The 20,144-nt window shown below is 40.5% G+C and overlaps 1 protein-coding gene across 1 annotated transcript in view; it reads left to right on the plus strand.

Moving 5' to 3' along the window:
- Positions 1 to 20,144, plus strand: part of RNF38 (ring finger protein 38) — an 80,000-nt gene that overhangs the window by 23,928 nt on the left and 35,928 nt on the right. The window lies entirely within an intron of this gene.

The raw sequence follows: 20,144 nt of genomic DNA on the forward strand, positions 1-20,144 counted from the left end.
GGACAGTCATCGTAAAATTCTAATTCTGAGCTGTTTGCTGCAAATGGGTTCATAATGTCAGTTGCACAGCCAGTATAGAAGGGGTGGTGTACTTTTAAAGGGTTTTAAAACAGTGGGCAAAAGCAGTATATGTTGTGGTTCACCACCTCCTCTTTCTCCGCCTCTTCATTTTAAATGAAAATGCATTAAAAGGAATGAATCAAGGCCACTCTTATGCAGAAAGATTCCTTCACTTCAGTAAAATTATGTCAAATGGACAATACCCAGGATTTTGACATTTTCCAACTAATAAAGTAGTTGAAATAATTTAATGTGGGTATCTAATGCATGTCTGCCTTTTAATCCAATAAATCTCAGGTCTGTGTGTCTGAGAACAGTTATTCTCTCCCCCCCCCCTTTTAAGGGTCATCTAAGCCGATAGATAGACTCTTAAATTATCAAATACAATACTGCTTGAGGTTCTTTGTGTTGAAATAGGATGACTGGGTCAGTCTTAATCGGAAATAACCATGACCCGTATTACTTTATTGTGACTTCCTCCTAACCCCCAACCCCAAAATCTCTTAAAAGGATTTCCAGAAATGAGCCCAAAGCGTAATAGCTTATGAGAGCCAATACAGCACAGAACTTCATGGATGATATGGACTGGAAATTGAGAAACTTATGGGCTGTGAACTCTTACTGATATGTTACATACATGGTTTTTCTGTCATTCAGAAGCTGTCCTGGTCTTTAATGTTTGAAAGTTTTATGTGATGTAGGTTGCTATTTGAGTCCTGTAAAAACTAGTGTGACACTGGAACACACTGGAGACTGAAGTTGATTTTAGACAGGCTACTCTTCCCCATCAAGTGCACATAGTTTATCAAATAGATGCCTCTGGTCAAACAGATTTTGGAACCTATATAAAAACTTGCAATATATATTATCAAAGGTTGAAGTTGGATGAGTATACACATGAGCAGAGATCCTTCCTTAAAATTGCCTTTGAGTCCCTGAAAAGGTGACTGAACTTAAGCTGTAGTGGGAGAGAGAAACTGATGGCAGAGCACATGGGTGTGGGCAGGGGGGCAGCTGTCCCCCTAGATCAAGTAAAACAATAGAAATATTTAACTAGCTGACCAATCATGTCACTACTGCCCCCCCCAGTCCTGCCCCCCCCAAAAAAATATACTGGCTACGGAGGAAATGGGTATGTGGTATTTCAAGAAAGGCATTTCTATCTCAGCTTTGCAGCATCATATAAAATACCAAAACACAGTGGTATTTTGATCTCTGGTGCTTTTTAGAGTTAAGCAAACAGTTTTCATATGAGAAAGGAGGCAAAAAGATTATTCTTTACACATCTCTATCCTACAGTCTCACTGTAGAATTCACTTAGCATAGCTCTCTTCTGGTCTTGAGACATGACCCTTGGGTTTAGCAAACAGAAACTACCACAGGGAAAGCAAAGCAAAGGGTAGTGTGCTGAATGAAAGATTGATATCAATAGGTCATAGGGCCATTGTTTTGCTCAAAGGCTGCTTTAAGTATGCATTTACATTTCTGTTGAATATTCAGTAAGCATTTTTCCCTGCTATTATGTGTGTGCTGCTAGCATCCTGGTGCTCTGAAAGAAGGGTTAAGAGTTCAGAACATAAGCAATTGATGATAAATTCCAGCCTCTTAGGGGTCTGGGTCTCCTTTCCTTGCATCTGTTTCCATTGATGCATTTGCCGCTAGAAATGAATGTATCGTGGCACACAGAAGCATCTGCATATATTTGGTTTTCCCCTACGTTGCAACCACCTCTGAATCTTTCTGAGTGTATATTTTAGTTTAATGATAGTCATGTCTCTTGACTTCTAGTCACGTGAACACATTATTTGAGGACAAAGTAGATGTAATACAGAAGATTGGTGAGTAGTAGCTCCCCAAGTGCTGAATTCCTAATATATTCTCTCCCTGCTGTTGCTCTTGACACTTATTCAAAAAATGGAGATCTAAATGAAGAATTTCTTGCATCATGTCTAGTAGGTCCATAACAGAAAGGGTGTATGTGTGTGTTGCTGTAGAAAAGTGTAAGGTCTGTGGAACTTTCATCTTGGCATGCATATGCTTTTTTTTAAGTTGTAAACATAAATCTGAAATTCTTTGTGGCCTGTAGGTGTTCTTGCTGCTGATTATTATTGTGGTCAAAGAAGCCTCACTTGTTTCTGACCTTGTTGAAAACACCTACATTTTGAACTGGGGTTTGCATTTGAAGCAAAATATTCTCCTTGATTTGTACATCCACTTTCATTCATGTCTCAGGATTTTTTATGTCTCAGTGTAAATTGAACTGTGTTCTGTACAGTATTTTCCTTCCCTGCTTAACTGGGTACAGTAGCCAAGCTGACATTCAGACAGAACTCTGCCAAAATAAACAAAAAAAGAAAAACCAGCCATCCATGGAATTGCGCCCTGGATGTTTGTACCAGGTTTCATTCTAATATTGTAGCCATGAGGTGTGAAAAAGAACAACATAAATATTCAGGGGAGAAGGAACATTCTTCCTCAGGATCTTTTCAGAATCCACTCCTCTCCCCTACTGGGAAACTCCCATGAAATACTTTTATCTTTTGACGTGAGTTAAATGCTTTTTGAGACAAGTTTGTATCTATATAAAAATGTTTGTACCTCATATTTTGGGAAAGGCAATCTACTGTGTTTAAGAATGATAATGTGCTATTGAAAAGTGTTGTTATCCAGATTAAATTTGACATGCAATATGCTGCTGGGCTCTTAGTAAAAGAACAAGTGCAATGATCCCCCCCCCCCCCACACACACACACATTTTAGTATGACTGTATAAGACTGCTTCTGTTGCCGGATAAAACACTTTCTTCCAATGCATGGCTTTTCTTCTATTTCCAATTCAATCCTCCTCCCCTCAAAAAAGCCATTCTCAGATGGCAAAAGCTAAGATACATTTGCTTAGGTAGCATAGATACAGCCGTGTGTGTGTCTCACTTGTATTGAGTATATTCACAAGTTTGCTTAGGCAAAACTGAGACATTTGTTCTTTGGAGACTGCAAGCCTATAGCGTTCTTGCTTGGGAGTAAGCACCACTAAACAGATTAGGTCTGTCTTCTGAGTAAACATGCATAGCATTGCTCTGTAAATTTAATAAATTTGCCAAGTAGGTATAATTATAGTATGCTAACTACCTTATAAATTATGCAATTTATATTAAAACAGTAAGACAAATTTAGGTTTTATAAGAAAGGAGTGTATTTCAATTTCCCTATTTCTGTTTTTCCTGTGGCTGCAACAGTGTTACATCTTTAGTTGTAATGCTAATATTTATTAACAAAGTGTCAAAATGGTGAGTTAAACCAAAGGCCTTATGTCACTAGGCCAATAAACTGTTTCAGCCTTAACAAACTGCCTTTTTCTGCCTGCCCCCTTTCCCTTCTTAGAATCTTCTGACATTGCAGCTTTGCAAGGTCCCTTCTCCACTTACCATGTAGCACCTGCATTTCGTCTTGTCAGACGCATGTACAAGCACATACACAAATACAGTCATTTGATCAGCTGAGGCACACCACTCCTGCTCCTGCGCTCTCTCCCCCAGCTTGTTTTGATCTTCTGCAGAGGTGCAATGTGATTGCTGTTGCTGTTTGTTTGTTTGTTTGTTTGTTTGTTTGTTTATCACATTTATATACCACCTTTATCTTCCAAGACTCTCAAGGTGGTGTGCATAGTTCTCCTCCCCATTTCATCCTCACAACAACCTTGTAATGAGCTTCATGGCTGAGTGGGGATTCAAATCTTACTCTCCCAGCCCCTAGTCCAACATTCTAGTACTCTACACTGGTTCTTCGGAGTGCTTGGGACAGTGTAAATGGTCTCATATTATCATTGGAACAGCCCCATGAACTAGGCTAGAGAGGAGAGATGGGGATTTGCCCAAGGCCCACCCTGCTTCAGAACTGGTAGAGTGGGGTATGGGTCATCACGCTCCCATTTAAAAGTCTGATCCACATAATCTGTGACACATTGACAGACATGGGTTGAAGATGGGGTTGCATTCACTCTGTGAAGATAAGCCATGACCACCCAAATCTTTCTGCACCATCATAGCTTCCTTGTCTCTGTGTATATTAATAACTTCAAGTATGCTAAGATAACAGTTTGATTTAGGTTGGAATCATTTGTGGTGGGGAAAAATGTAGTATTATGGCTTATGGAAAGTGTCTGTACTTCTGAAAAGCACGCCGCCAAGAGTGATCTGTTAGGAGGGAAGGGGAGAGAAACAAGAATTCACTTTCAGTTGAGCCAACTAGGATTGTTTTGTTGTTACTGCTCTAATTTATGCTCTTTGTAAATTTTGAAGTGCACCTAAACTGGGAGGCCGTGTTGTTGTTTATATACATATATACTAGGAGTACAGATTCCAGTATTCTTGTACTTCCTTTCAAACCCAGCCATTGTATCTGTTAAAATCTGGCTTGAGTCAGACTGAGCCTCTTTGCCAAAATTCCTATCCAAAGGAGCCAAGTTCCTACTTTTTTTTTGTAAAACTTCTTGGTAATATAGTTTTACAGTCACAGCAGTTTACAGTTTCATTCCTATTGTGATATGTCTTATAGCTCTATTGGCAGGATTGGGAACCAACAGGAGAGTTGATAATATAAAAATAAATTGGGGGGATTACAGCTTTGTCTATTTGTCAATCTGTTTATGTCAAAATACTCCTGCCACTGTTTCATAAGCAGCAGTATACTAGTTGCTGATAAAATTCCTTTGTGATCCACTGCCCTTCCCTCTCATAGTGCCTCAGAAAGAATTACAGTGCCAAAGGCAAGTCAGTGGGGCTGGTAGCTAAGTGGTAGAGCCACTAGGATCATAGAATTGTAGAGTTGAAGGGTACCCTGAGGGTCATCTAGTCCAGCTTCCGCTATGCAGGTATCCTGTCCACAGTCGTCCCTGGGTGAACTCGAACCACCAGCCCTCTGGTTAACAGCCAGATTTACTGACCCATAGTACCACAGCATACTTTGCATGAAAGTCTTTGGATCATTCTGCTGTACATTTTATGAAGAACTCAAGTACAGGGCATTGGACATTAGAAAGCCATTGCTGGGGTGTACTTTTCTGCAAGGGGCCAATGATCTTCATAAGGTAATTCCACATGCTTAGCTATTCCTTTTTTTTTAATGGCAGTTCAAGGATCAATCAACATTATATCTGCATTAGCCTTACGTGTAGAACAGTAGGAAGCGATACCCTAGTAGGATAAAAGGACTGATTCAGGCATTGTGTTAAAACCATAGTTAAAGTTAAAAATCCCTGCTGCACTTCTTCTTTCTCTCTTTGCTTGGGTAACAAACGAAACAGAAGCTGGCTTTGTGTGTGTTTCTCTCCAAACAAACCATGAGTGGAAGCCAAGGCTTGCACTTTGCTTATTACTTAAGGTTTGTTTTGGAGAAACAAACCAGGAGAGCCGGTTCACAAATAACTCAAAGACAGCCTGTGGTCTCTTTCTTCCCCAGTGTGCCAATGGAAGCAACAGTGGAAGAATGCAGCATGGACTTTTGAGCAGTGTACACCAACATACTGCTTGTTCACATTAAACCCCAGTATAACCTTAACTATGCTTTAAAGTGATGTCTGAACCTGGCCATTAATCACGCTCCTAATAGGTCAGGCATCTGATTATTCTATTTTCTAGAAGAGAGGAAATAATGAATTGTAACTATGTAAGATGTGCCAAAATGATTCATTGTCAAACTGAAACATGTTAGGTACAAACATACAGTTCTTCTGGGAGAAAAAAGCTAAACAGTTTAACTAAAATAAAAGAGCATTCTACTCATATTTAGTGTTCAGCTTGATATTAGCTTTGCATTAAATTATTTCTACGTGCAGTGGCTCTTTCCTTCCACAATTTATAAACTGGGCAGTTTATTAAGTATTTTTTTTTTTAACTTAATAACATTGTGGCAAATAATTGATACTGTTTGAGCAACAGTAGGATAATCCTGTGTATGGAAATGAGTTTCAGGGTGTTGGGGATTTCTTGGGTTGAGTACAAACTACCCAGATGAATCCGTCAGAAGACTGTGGCTTAGTTTGCATGTAACACTAAGCTAAACCATGGCTTAGCACAAACCAATTAATGTGTGGGTTCCCATAGCAAAGATTCCAGTCATTTTGCTCCTTCTCAGGTTGTCCTGCTACTATTTTGCTGTAAGTCAAGCCGGATTTTGTCTTTGCATTATGTCCAAACCTGGGCTCACAGTTTATTTCCTGTAGACAAGCCATGTTCAATAAGCCATAGAACAAACCTTGGCTACAGCTTGTGGTTTGGCAAGAGCAAGAGATATCACAAGTCCAGGTTTTGACGTATCACTAAGCAAAATCATGGGTTTACTCACAGAAATATGGGAAAAGCACGATCTGAAGCCACCATTATTTTATGTCCAGGAAATTGCTCATTTAGGCTATGCCATGGTTTAGCTTAGTGTTACATGTGACCAGGTCTGTGTGCCACAGTTGTTGTTGTTGTTTTAGTCGTTTAGTCGTGTCCGACTCTTCGTGACCCCATGGACTAGAGCACACCAGGCACTTCTGTCTTCCACTGCCTCCCGCAGTTTGGTCAAACTCATGTTGGTAGCTTCGAGAACACTATCCAGCCATCTCGTCCTCTGTCGTCCCCTTCTCCTTGTGCCCTCCATCTTTCCCAACATCAGGGTCTTTTCCAAGGAGTCTTCTCTTCTCATGATGGCCAAAGTACTGGAGCCTCAGCTTCACAATCTGAGCACTCAGGGCTGATTTCCTGAAGAATGGATAGGTTTGATCTTCTTGCAGTCCATGGGACTCTCAAGAGTCTCCTCCAGCACCAGAATTCAAAAGCATCAATTCTTCGGCGATCAGCCTTCTTTACGGTCCAGCTTTCACTTCCATACATCACTACTGGGAAAACCATAGCTTTTACTATACGGACCTTTGTTGGCAAGGTGAAGTCTCTGCTTTTTAAGATGCTGTCTAGGTTTGTCAGTGCTTTTCTCCCAAGAAACTCCCAAGAAATTCCCAAGAACACACTGTGTGCCACAGTGCTACACTTTAAAAGTCCTCATGTTTTTGAAACACCCTTCCTCAATAGATGACATCGCTGTTAGGACTGGGAAAGCTAATCTTTAAGGAGAGTGGAAGCCTCCAGAATGCTGGTTCTCTCAGACTTCCTTGGGTTAGGTCATTTGAGTAGAAAACATTCAACATTTTCTGCTAAAAACTTCTGTAATTCATTGATTTGTGTGTATGAATATTAAAATCTGAATTAGGATCTCTATTAAAATAAAATATACTTATGGGTTTCTGATTCCTTTATTATTTTTTTTGCCTGCATATTTTTTGAAAGTTTGTGATAGTACATATTTAAGTTTTTGGCAGCAGCTGCATGTCCATGTTTGAAGTGAAAACTATTAATCTAAGCAGCTAGAAATGCTAAGGGCTAGAAATGCTAGTGGAAGCTAGGATTCTCAGGATTTTAAGAGCATCTAGACTGCAGAAACCAGTTTTTTGGTGATATAAATTGTTGCCCGCCCCCAATTAGTAGAATTAACTTTCAGTATAGTGTTATGTGAATACTGTTGCCCTGAGTCCCTTTCAGGTACTTTTTTTTGGAAAGAAGATGTCTTTGCAGGTCTTGCTTTATTCTTAGCCTCTCACATTCTGAGTGTACTACCTTGGTGTTTAGTTAAAATAGTGAGGTCTGTTATGGATAATTTCTTTGCAACTGGCCATTTTAGCTTCCTGGATTTGAAATGCCGAGGCACATTTGAACTTGCAAGAACTTACTGGTAATTGTTGCAGCATTTTGACTACAAATATTTATTACAACTGCCATTCCTTCCCCTAAAGGAGACTGGAAATAGTATTTCAGGGCACTGGGAATTCAGTGTGCCCCATAATCCCTTCTCACAGAACTACAATTCCCAGGGTTTCTTGTGGAAGGAGAAATGATTCGACTGTTAAACCAGCCTGTGAAGTGTTTATACTTTCTAGTTCATTGCTCCCATTTCCCCATTGCTTAGGCCTCATGTGACATCTTAAAGTGGTTTGTCTAAGATGTTACATACCACACTTACTCAGATATAGTTTTCTTGGCCCTTTCCCTTACTCCCTTGTGATAATAATTACACAAGTCCACTAATTACATGAGCTCAGTATGTTGACTATTAGAGATGAAATAGGATACCCCTTGTTGGATATTAGAAGAAACAGGATACCCCATCTTTTAATGAAAATGCAAACTATATTGTGTTAGATCTATTATTCTAATAGATACTCATACCTTTTTTGCCTCTATCTTGAATTCTGTACCAGTACACAGTGAAAGTTTAGATGTGGCTTTGAGGTACGTTTCTACATAAAGCCTAAGGTATACTTGGACAACCAAACTACCAACATCAAAGCTTATGGAATCCTTACCATTTGGTTACTATATTGATTGCTTTATTTTTTTAGTCTTTGTTTTGTTTGTAAGTAGTCCAGGGAATATTTTTTGGTATTAGAATCATAGAATTGTAGAGTTGGAAGGGACTATGAAAGTCATCTAGTTCAACCCACTGAAATGCAGGAATCTTTTGCCCAGTATGGTGCTTGAACCCATGGCCCTGAGATTAAGTCTCATGCTCTACTGACTGAACTATCCAACATTATTTTTTGTTGGCATCAGTCTGTCTTGAGAGACAATGGAGTGTGCATCCAGGGGTGAAGACAAAGCAGTGGAGAATCGAAGTGCCTGATGTGGCTGCAGAAACCGGTAACTCACAACTACATTGATTTGCTGTGTTAGCGGCACTGACATGACCTCTCTGGGGTGCAAGCCTGAGCAGTGTGTATGGAGGTCCTGGGTTGCCCAGAAAACAAGACCTCTTGGCCTCACCAGTGTGGTGCAAAGGAAAGCAGAGCAATACACTTGGCACCAGCTTGGCTGTGGGAGTTGCCAGAAGGAGGCATACAAGGTGCCATCAAACTGCCTAAGGGACTCCACTGGATTTGTGTAGGGTTTACTTGTTAGCCTTTTCTTCTCCCGAAGATCTCCTGCAAGGCAGCGGGTATGGATTTTTTCTTGGGGATTATTCATAAAACCTTTCTCACGAATGAGTATAGCCGCAAGGCAGCAGAGGTTTCAAATCAGGGTTATCCTTCTCCTAGATGGGCTACTGGTAATCGTGGGTTTGAGCCCCACATTGGGTGAAAGATTCCAACATTGCAGAGGATTGGTCTACATGGCCCTCATGGTTCCTTCCAACTAGCTTCCCTAGTTGATGAGCCCCATATGCCCCTCATTTCCCTCTACAGCACATGAAGCCAACATTAAATGACTAATAAATAAATACAGTACTACAACTTAATAGAGCTACTGGACATCTGCCCTTCAGATATTCACATTAACATTAGATGATTTTTTAATTATAAGTTGAAGCCTAATAGTGCATTCCAGAATGCATTGCCACTTATACTAACTTTGCTTAGGTAACAGATAAAGTTAACTGTCTAAAAAATTATTGCCATGAAATTCACATCAGTATAATTGATTTTAAAATAGTTGGCTCTTGTGAGCCAATGAAGCAATAATAGATTTTTTTAAAAAAACACACAAAAAACACACACATTGGGCTTTGTTCTACACGGAGGGAGGGCAGCCAGATGGCACAAGTTTAAGGCCTTAGTGAGATTTGACCCATGGATAGGGTGGGGGGTTGATTATGTATCATTTCCAGTGTCTTGGGTTGCACTTCATTTGCATATTTTGAAATGGAGCTAGAGTCACTTTGTGAACAGTTTATTCAGCAGAATACTGGGATTGGAGTCCTAAAATCAGAACCCTGAATAATGAAATCGTAACTACAGCATACAGCTGTAGTTGTACCTTGTAGAAGAGGAATAATTCTGCAGATTTGAGAAAATAAGCTGTACAGTGACTTAAAGATGCAAGCAAATTATTGGGGGGGGGGTTAATACAGTGAGTGAATTTGAGCTTTTCATTGATTCATTCATTTGTTACCTGAGTAATCCCACCTTTCCTTCATAAGAACTGAAAGTGGTGTTCATGGTGTTCCCGGGCAGTGTGCAGTATGGGTACAGACAAGAACCAAACCTATTTGAATTTAGCAAGGGGTGGTTATATCACATATCTTCCGACCAGCAGGACTTTTTATATAGAAATATATATCTAGAACTAATCTGTAATATTAAATAATTAAGATGTTTTGGGATGGGGTAATAGAAAGTTGAACAAGTTAGAAAATATTACCAGGGTATTTTGCAAACATGCTGGCAAAAGTTTCTAGTAGCATTCGTAATACTTTGAAAACGTGTAAGTGTATATAATATCTATATAATATAGACAAAAGTAAATGCTGAGCTTGAATATTGCCCTTCATGAAAACAAGACTGGGACAGATGCTCACTAATTGGAGCGAGACCAAGACAGACAGGGAGAGTGAAAGTTAATTTATGTTTGACGGGCCATGAAATAACTTTTTCATTTTGGCCCTAGCATGTCATTCTGTCTGACTATTAATGTGAATTGCTGTACTAAGCACTTCCATCTACTATAAGATCCTCAAGGCGAGGCAACAGAATCCTGCTTGATTTTGCTCATATATACTTCTGTTTTAAGGTGCAAGTCACCTTGTAAGTTTAACCTACTTGAAGTCTGTTGTGAAGAATTCTGCCATCTGTATTTAAATATTCTGCAGTTGTCGTGAATAAGCATTTGGAAAATTGATAGGTGTTCAGTATTTGTGTTGTATACCTGAAGGAGTGTCTCCACCCCCATTGTTCAGCCTGAACACTGTGGTGCCTTTCTGGTGGTCTTCTGGCAGTTCCCTCACTGTGAAAAGTGCAGTTACAGGGAACCAGGCAGAGGGCCTTCTCCGTCGTGGCGCAATCCCTATGGAACACCCTCCCATCAGATGTCAAGAACATCTATCTGACTTTTAGAAGGTATTATAAGACAGGGAGGTTTTTAATGTTTGATGTCTAAGTGTATTTTTATATTATGCTTGAAACTGCCCAGAGTGGCTGTGATATAAGTAATATATTAATAATTAACAAGATGAGGATGATAGAATCTTCAGGTTGGCCACAAGTCATTGAGGATGGCAAACTATTTTTTGTTGTAGGCTACCACATTTCTGTGCTAAAAGCAAAAAAACTGAAGCAAAAACCCATCAAGCATGTGCACAAAAATAAGGGGTCTTGCCAGGGGGGGTGCTTTTTGTGCTGCTGAATATATAATTTACACTTACATGACTAATACTTAAACACTGATTTGTGAGAATACTTGTCATAACCTAAGGTTTTAGTCAAAATATTGTGGGCAAAATGAATAAAACATTTTGGGGAATCAGAAGTGCAGGATTGAGGGAGAAAATTCATCTAACCTTATATATATTCACGTTATGAGAAGTAAATACGCATTCAGCTACATGGGCTGCTGTGCAGACTGACATGAGCTAGTATGTTACAACTAATGGGCTTCTTATATTCATGCATTGTTAATGTTACGCTCAGACATGTGCAGCTTATACTGCAGTCTAGCATGTAAAGTTACCAGATATACTCAGTTCTGCATATAGTAACTGATTATATTGGAGGTGGGTTTGCAGGTCTCACAACCTGTCAAGGAAAAATGGTACATGATTTTGGAAACCCATGTCTTATTCTTAAACAATATCCTTTATTATAAGCTTAAAAATGAACACTCCTTCATTGTGGGACTTCAAATATGGCATAGAATGGTCTTGATATTGTGGAACATCTAGAGAATTGTATTAACTTTAAGGTGAAACCACACATTCTTTAAGATCTCAGGTGAACTTCCAGAAAAATTATTATGGACAACAGGAACAGCTGGCTGCCTGGTATTTTTATTCTCTGGGGCCAATATGGCAATAATGATGCCAACTGTCTTATAATGAAAACAGCATTCAAGTAGTTGGCAGTTTCCAATTAGTTGCTCCGTTTACTGGAAAGAACAACTTTCAACAGCCTTATAGGTTTTATTTCACTTGGCAGTAATTGGAATAGGTGAACAACAACCGGCTGGAGTTTACAATGCAGGGCTGGCAGAGAGGCAACTGATATGTGAACTGGAGAAGCAGCAAAAAGAGCGTGATCAACTCTGAGAACAGCAGCAGAGGAAAGATTGCATATTCTGGTTTCAGAAGTGGTATATATCCATATTCAGACAGATTATTTAATAAGATTTCTTTCCCATCCTCAACAGAAGATCCCAGGGTGGATTACAGCAATAAAATACACAATTTTTAAAAGTTGAAAACATTGCACAGAAAATCATTCCAAATGGAACAAAACTGTATAAATTCAGCGGAAGAGGTGTGTCCCACAAAACAAAGGTGAGAAATCCGTACAACAAAACTGCTAGATGCACCTTTGTAGACAGGGTTCCACAATGTAGGGGCTGCCACAGGGAAAGCCCTCACCTGGGCTGCCATTCCCTGCACTTTTGAAGGGTGGTGACACTACCAAAAGAGCCCACTCTGCTAGGCCTGGGCAACATATCAATATATTGTCCAGGACAGGCATGAGAGGCAGACCGTGATGGTGGTTTCACTCAGTGGTATATCACTAATGAAACTGCCATCACTCCTGAGTCTCTCCAGTGCCCAGCGAGGCGAGGCAGAAACAAGCTTCAGCTGGCCACTGGAGCCAGAGGGACTCAGAGCCTTGGCTGTTTCAACAATATACCGCTGACTGAAACCGCCATCATGGTTTGCCCCTCATGCCAGCACAGAGTGAGACTCAAGATGCATCGGCCCAGCACTAATACAGCTTGTTCCTCCCTCCTTTTTAAAAAAACTTCTTGACTGAGGAATGCACGGCTGCTCTCTCCTCAGCCAAGCAGATTTACAGAGCCCCTAACCCACCACTGGTTCGCACGAGCCAGGGATGGGGGCTCCGTTAAACTGTAACTGCTCTGGGCTGAAGAAGCCCCGATCCTTCTCCTGCTTGCACATGAGCAGGAGGAGGATCTGGGCTCCCTCAGCTGGGGAGCAGGAGGCTTTGCGCTCCCCGGATGAGGTGCACAAATAAGCCCCTGTCCCTCTGGCATGCGCACACACCAGTTGGGGACCTTCCTTGGCTGGGGGGCGAGAGCCTTCATGCTTCCCGGCTGAGAAAGCCCTGCCAGTAAAGGCAAAGGGAGCCCTGGTGACAGAACCTATAGCAGCACTCTCTCCATCTTCGGGCAAGGGAGGGGGTGAACAAGCAGCCTCTTTCTCCCAGGAGGAGGAGGGCCTCCCCCTTGGGAAGCTGTTAAGTGTCCACTTCTTTTTCACCGGTATATTTTCTTGTTGAAGCACCTACCACGATGTCAATAAAGGTATGGCAATTTATCGTACAGCTCTAGAAGGAATGGAAACCCCCTATCTGATAGTGGCCAACCTGACTTCTGAAGGCATGGACAACTAGAGAAAGATTGGTTGGCTTAGTCAATGGGCTTGTATGGGAGAAGGCAGTTCTTCATTACCCTGTCCTAGACCTTTTAGGGCTTTGTAAACTAAAACTAGCACTCTGAAGTATTGCCAGATGTTAATGAATATCTAAAGTGAATCTCTAGATAGGCAGGGAAAGATTGCTGTCTAAAGTCCTGGAGAGCCACTGCCAGTGCATGTGTAGACAATATAGCTAGATAGACCAATGGTTTGACTCTGTATAAGACACTTCCCTATGTCTCTAGAGACCCTCAGCTGGAGTAACGTCCACATCAGTTCTAGCCTTCAGTCAGTTCTTTTTACCTTACACCAGTACTTTCCTGATTATTTCCTTGCATCATAACAATGTTCACCCATTCCTCTATTTTTACATTGCTTTCCCAGAGTCCTCTGGCCTATTTAAAGTACTTCTCCCTCCCCCATATGACCACCCTATGTCTACAGTCGAAGTAAATTTTGCCTATGAAGCCAATTCTAGCTGTCCACATTTGGGGAGGTTTGTAGCTTGTTTTCTGAACAGGGTTGAATTGCTATTATACGGCAAGTTACTTAGAGGTCCCCTGAGCTAATGTTATAACTGCTAGAAGGAAAGTCTGTATGTACTGATAAAAATAATTGTCAGTTTCCTGTTTTGAACTGTGCATTCTATTGCTATGGCATATTTTGTCTGGGCCACTTGACCAGGACATTCCTTTAACAGAAGAGGCTCCTCTGTAGAGTTTATTATGACAGTGTTCAAGGTAGTGAGATGATTCGTGGGAGCACAGAGCATAGTTTTCTGGATTATTATTTTCTGCCATTATTAAAAGAGGCAGCTGGTTAAAATGTAAATGTAAAATGTAAAATGTATGGGGCGTTTTCAGATATACCATATTAACTCCATATATAGATACTTGCATGAATGAATGCTGGAGTGGTCTGGTTCACCAGCTGCATCCCCCGTCTCCTGTTCAACATAAATGTACATATAAGAAGGTGCTATTTTGTATTATGTTTGACTGTATTCATCTTTTCATTGTTAATTTCTCTTAAAATTAAAACTATAAATATAAAAATTGAAAATATCAAGTGGAGACAAAATTCTAAATAGTATAAACTTTTTCTGCTCACCTAAATACAGAATGGTTGTACTGCAACTTAGATGTGGCCTTCACAGATGGTGCATGACAGCTGAGTTGTGCACATGGGCAACAATACAAATCTGTTTCCTCACCCTGTGTGAATGTTTGAAAGTCAGAGCATTAAAAATACATTTTGATCGGTATAAGTGTACTGCAGGGGAGTTCTGTTTGTTAAATAGGAATCACCCATCGGAAGGTAGTTTCCCAAGTATTTTGTGGTATGAAATTGGGTGGGGGGTCTGCTGTTGACAAGATAATGTCAAAAATTCCACTGAGGATATGTAAGCTTTGATCATGTCTAATTTAGCTCTCTCTAGTTCAGCCTTCAGTTTCTCCTCTTCCCCCTACCCCTGGCAGCCACGCACGCACACCTACATGCATAACTTTGCTTATTCTGTTCTAAAATCCCCATTCTCCTGTAGGGGAGAAATGTGATCCTGCGTGGGTTGTCACCGCCCATCTCTCACTGGTTAGAAAGTATTTCTGTACCATCATCATAACATATCAGTGTTGTGTACAACATAAAGACATAAAATACCATTAAAAACAAGACAAATAATAATTTAAGTGATTAAACTACTGGGTAATCAAAAAAATTATACAACTACTGTTATAAGAACAGCCTTCAAGAGACAACTGAAAGTCAAAAGTAAGAGTGCCTGCTGAATCTCTTTTGGAAGAATGTTCCACAGCAAATTTTATCCATATTGGATATAGCTGGGGGGGGGGGGACTGCTCATTTTGCTACACCTAAATCCCTCCCTCCTTTCTGCAAAATGCCTGCAATGGGGTGCTTTGAAGTAGCAAAGGGGGACTACTGCAGACACTTTCTCCCTCAAACTTAGTTGCCTCTCCCCTCCTTTATTTCTGCCAGAATTCTGACTCGGTTTCAAGCCACTAATGTGAATATATCACTAATACGAATATATGTGAACAGACAATAAAATAAATAAGACTTTTGGAGTGCATTGAAATAAAAGCAACTGTTTTGTAGCACCTCACAGGTTTATGTGTCATAAGCTTTTGTATACCCAGAGTCCATTTCATCGCAGACCTAAATTGGTAAAACTTCTGATGTAATTTGTCAACACGAGACAACTCTCTTCCTCTTTTCACCTGACTTGTTCGTAAATATTTGTCCTGTCTGGCTTTGTTTCATGAACCAAATTCAAAGGAGGAGGAGCGATTGGACAAATCAGAGCATTTTTTGAGTTTTCCCATTTTTGTTATTTTTTTGCTGGGGGGGGGGTTGGGAATCAGTTAGAAATAGGAAATTGTCAACTTCTTATGTGAACGCTTGCCTAACAGATTATTTCCAGAGAAAGCACTGTTTTGGTAAGCCAGACCTGCATGTACTGACCTAGATAGTCCATTGCTCAGACTCACTATAAAACAGCTTTCTATGTAAGTCTTCAGAGCAGAGCTAACAAAGAGAATCTGGCTACAAAATAAGTATCAAATGTGACAAGGAACTTGCTTAATCATAAGGGGAAAGTGGAAGGCACCACCCCAAACTGTGGAATGCCCTCCAGGAACCACTGGGGAACTAGTTTCCTGTAGCCTGAATGTGAAAAATGTTAAGTATTCTGAATGGAAAGCTGTAACATTAACTTATAAATAAGGTGGAACCACACTCCTTGAAAGACAGCAGTCAGGATCTAGAGAACATTGAAAGTGGCTTTCTGCATTCAAGGGGGCTTTGGACATTTGTTTCTCAAACTGCAGCCCTCCTTGTTGGACATCAAGCTTTGTTCCTAATATTGAGGGGACTTGCAAAAGCAGCTTGTGATATAGCATGATGGGAATAAGCTGTTTGAAGAAAAACAAGGCCAAAATCCCACTGGGCATGTGCAAGCTCGTGGGCTTGCCAGAAGCAGCTTGTTGTGTCCCCGTATATTTTGTGCAGCCATGACGAGAACTGTGATCCAGTAGCTGTGGTAAAGCCAGCCAGTTTGCTAGCGAGGTGGCTCAGGCTTCAAATGATGTGAACTGGCTGTAGTCCATGAACAAACAGCATCCAGAGGCCAAGTACTGGGTAGGGCTGGACATGTTTTTACTGAATGCAGAATAGTGGCTGCATAACAGAACACTGTTTTTCCATACTTCGTGCTGATCAGGGAGGAAGGGGGGGGGAGAGCAGTGATGTGGGGAAGGGAAGGGAAGGGAACTCCAAACCAAAAGAATTTCTGTGGCATAATGCGACTAGTAGCAATTGCTGCTGGACGTTCTACAAGCTATTTTTTCAGCTTCAAGGGCTAGCAGTGGCATTTCAAGTGTATGGGTGGAGGAAAGCACGAAGGGCTCTTTTAAAGCATCACGTTTCTTTTCCTCTTCAACAGTTAGGTTGGAATAGTTTTTTTAAATACTTGAAATTAAATGGTTGAAGAAAACAAAAATGCACACCAAGTGAAAGCCATGCTTTGAGAGAGAGACTGCTCAACTGGAAAACTCATGGCAGTGTACATAATAAAATGATTAATACAGTGGTACCTCAGGTTACATACGCTTCAGGTTACACACTCCACTAACCCAGAAATAGTGCTTCAGGTTAAGAACTTTGCTTCAGGATAAGAACAGAAATCGGGCTCTGGTGGTGCGGTGGCAGCAGGAGGCCCCATTAGCTAAAGTGGTGCTTCAGGTTAAGAACAGTTTCAGGTTAAGAACAGACCTCCGGAACGAATTAAGTACTTAACCCGAGGTACCACTGTATGTAAAATCATCAAAGCTGTTCACAAGTATACATAAATTAATTATCAACAAAATATGGATAAAATCAGAAAATCTTTTAAAAACAAATATGGATAACTAATTATATGTCTGGGGAGGTTTCTGAAATACATAAGGAGGTTTTCAGCAGGGATCTAAAACAATATAGTGAAGGTGCCTATATAGGAAGTGTCTGTAAAACAGACATTATTTTAGGTTTTGGGAGGAAGGATACTGTACTTACTTGGAAGAATGTTCTGGTAAAATCTGTTTAGCAGTCTGTATAATTTTCAGTGTGCTGGGAGTGTAAGCTTTCATGTTACAGGGAAATTCTTGTCAGGCATAAGTATTCAAAGCAAGAAGAGTGGCTTATAGCATCTAGATTTAAACATTTTGATACAATTTGAAAGCTTATGACATTAGGTGGTCCAGGAAAAGACCACGTCATTTACACTATGGTTTTGGGGAAACCAGCATGGACACAAAACTTTAGTCTCTAAGAAGTAGATTGTTACAAATCTAGTGTTAAGGATATGACAATCTAAATACTTTGTTTTAAATAATACTTTGGCAACAGATTCAGTTCAAAGAAGCCATATCAATGACCGACTGGCTATGTTATGCCCACACCTCTTAATATTTATGCAGTTGTCCTCATGTTGATGGCTTTGGGGTTTGCTGTTCTGTAGTTTGTGTGTGTGTGTGTGTGTGTGTGTGTGTGTGTGTGTGTGTCTTCAAGGGATGAACATACACATGCAGTTCAGAACTGATCTAACTTCTCCAATAGGTTTTTATATGTACAGATTGCCACAGAGAAGAAAGTGTGCTTCAGTATTAAAGTTCTATGTTTAGTATTATAATAAAATTGCCTATCCTTCTAGTTACTATTCTCCCACACATTTGTAATCTCTGTTAAGAGCTGGAAGGGATAATCTGTGAAAGGCCCCTTGCCCTCTTCTTCTTTCTGCACCACCCCTTCTATCTTCCTTAGAGGAGGAACAGAGATCTGAATTTATAAGATAGCATAGGGCCTCTGAAATTAGGCCAAGGACTGCACGAAATCATATTTAGGGTCACATGCCCACCCCCATCTATAGGACTGCTCTAAAAGTTGGCAATACTGTATGCTTCTTCCTTTTTGCATAAGATCAGCCCAAGGCAAGTGGCAATAAGATCTAATGAAAACACATCGTATGCTGGAAGGCTATAATAGACAGTTATGTACATCTTGTGTGTTACACAGGTCAAGTTAGATATTTAACTGAAAAAAGGTTGCTCACCTTTGCTGTTGATGTCTACTCAGATGTAAGCCCCACTGAGATCTATAGTACTTACTTTCGGGGGTGGGGGTGGTGATTTTATCCTGTAGTAGGTTTTTTTGTGTGTAAATAACTTTAATTCTAAAGAGAAAATACAGTATCAAAACACCATGCTTTTTACATGCACAAAATATTGTTTTGAAAAGAGTACAGAATAAGAAAGAAAATAAAAGAAAGAATTGTTAAAACAGAAAAAACCAAAGGGTACTGATAAAAGGCATATTATGCAATTCTTGAAGAGTAAAGCATTCTACATTACCTTTATGTATTGCTTGCTATAAGGGGAGAGGAAAGTGGAGACAGTATCCTGTAGGATTTTATATTTAGTCATTTCAGAAAGTATACATTGTATTTTTAAGCAGCACAAGTTTACCAATACTGTTAAGTGCATATATACACATAGAATGGGGACGCGGGTGGCGCTGTGGGTTAAACCACAGAGCCTAGGGCTTGCCGATCAGAAGGTCGGCGGTTCAAATCCCCGCAACAGGGTGAGCTCCCGTTGCTCGGTCCCTGCTCCTGCCAACCTAGCAGTTCGAAAGGACGTCAAGGTTTCAAATAGATAAATAGGTACCGCTCCAGCGGGAAGGTAAACGGCATTTCCGTGCGCTGCTCTGGTTCGCCAGAAGCGGCTTAGTCATGCTGGCCACATGACCTGGAAGCTGTACACCGGCTCCCTCGGCCAATAAAGCGAGATGAGCGCCGCAACCCCAGAGTCGGTCACGACTGGACCTAATGGTCAGGGGTCCCTTTACCTTTACCTTACACATAGAATAAAAGCATACATTAAAATCAATGAAGGTATTTTGTTTTGCCTTGCCATCCAAGCTGCTTTAGGGTCTGTTTAAAAAGCAAATGAGCCTTTTCCCACCACTGCATATATACGTGTATCTTAATGTATTGGCACACACACACCCTGTTTTATTACACAAACACCTTAGAAAGTGACAAAGGAAACAGGAGAATAGACTTTTATCAAAAAGCTGAGGGAGAATAAATGGCAGAGGTTCTGTGCTCTTTGGCTCACTCTGGCTTAAGTAGTTACATTGAAATTGTCAATTGAAAATGAAATTGGCCACTGTTAAATTTATAGCAGTTTGAGAAACTCACGAGAGGCATGACACTTGGCTATTTATCTTCTAACATTTGTACTATATCTTCTAAGAAGCCCATATTTGATGCTTTAGTCTGGCAACAACTCTGTGAAGGTAGACTGATGCAAGGAGGCAATGGTAACTTTCCCTTAAGTCCTCTCCATTGAGCCTTAAACACTGAGCATATTCTCTGAACTAGGTTACCCCGCATCTCAGAACTTAGTTCTGTAATCATTGCACAAATGTCTCCCTTAACTTGTGCTTGTGTATTCTTGGAATACAAATATTAAGTCAATGAACAAGTGCACATTGTTAATCTGGAGAAAATGTTTTGGCAGTTCATGAAGAAATGTCTTCCTCCTGTCCTAGAATCACAAAGACAGAAGCCATGATAGCTAGATTTGAGT

Source organism: Podarcis erhardii, assembly GCF_964252035.2.
Source record: "Podarcis erhardii genome assembly, chromosome: 17".
In the NCBI taxonomy this organism is placed as follows: Eukaryota; Metazoa; Chordata; class Lepidosauria; order Squamata; family Lacertidae; genus Podarcis; species Podarcis erhardii.